The sequence below is a fragment of the Galeopterus variegatus genome, unplaced genomic scaffold (genome assembly GCF_000696425.1).
Source record: "Galeopterus variegatus unplaced genomic scaffold, G_variegatus-3.0.2 Scaffold1094, whole genome shotgun sequence".
NCBI classification, from domain to species: domain Eukaryota; kingdom Metazoa; phylum Chordata; class Mammalia; order Dermoptera; family Cynocephalidae; genus Galeopterus; species Galeopterus variegatus.
In genome coordinates, this window is record NW_007727205.1 from 180,249 (window position 1) to 180,902 (window position 654).

At 51.4% G+C, this 654-nt stretch overlaps 1 long non-coding RNA gene across 1 annotated transcript in view; it reads left to right on the top strand.

Moving 5' to 3' along the window:
• Nucleotides 1–576: 576 nt before the first annotated feature.
• Nucleotides 577–654, top strand: part of LOC103592129 — a 14,660-nt gene continuing 14,582 nt past the window's right edge. The window contains exon 1 of the long non-coding RNA XR_550643.1: nucleotides 577–654. This exon is cut by the window's right edge and continues 41 nt beyond it. This is a non-coding gene — a long non-coding RNA (uncharacterized LOC103592129).

Below are 654 nucleotides of genomic sequence, written 5' to 3' on the forward strand. Positions count from 1 at the left end.
CTCAGCCAATCTAGGAAACAACATAGAAAAGAGTGAGAGCTTATTGCAGTGGTAAAGAATATTGGTCAAAGTCCCATCTTGACATCCCCAAGTGGGTGATTTGAATTTTACTTGCTATGGGGCGTCCCAGAACAACTCCTAAAAATAGTCTCTGTAACTGTGCTGAAAATGAGGATGTTTGTGAAAAGCTTCTATTGAAAGGTTTCTGTATTCACAAGGCAGAGATATGGCCAAGGGGACAGATTCCAGATTTGGGAATGGCCAAATCAGGTTCTTGGGGTTCTGCCACCTTACTCATGGTATGACAACCTCTCTCCATCTCAATTTTCTCTTCAGGAGAATAGGCCTAGTGACACAAACTTGACTGGGTGCTTGGGGAGATTTCAGTGGAAGTGCACATAAGGAGCCCAGCCAGGGTTTGGTCCAGAGGAGTAACTGCGAGCTCTCCAGGCTGCTCGCTTCCTCTTCCTCTTACAAGGAGTTCCCAGCCCTCCTGGGGAAGCAGGGGAAGGAGCAGAGTTTCCAGTTGCAGTCTGGCCTGCAGCCCAGCTGGCCTGGCCCCGCCTCCTTGGTTCCTCCTTCTAGGGAAGGGCTGGGGAGGAGGGAGTGGTGACACAGTGGAGGCACCGGCTGGGCCAAGGGGCCTGCCCTTGG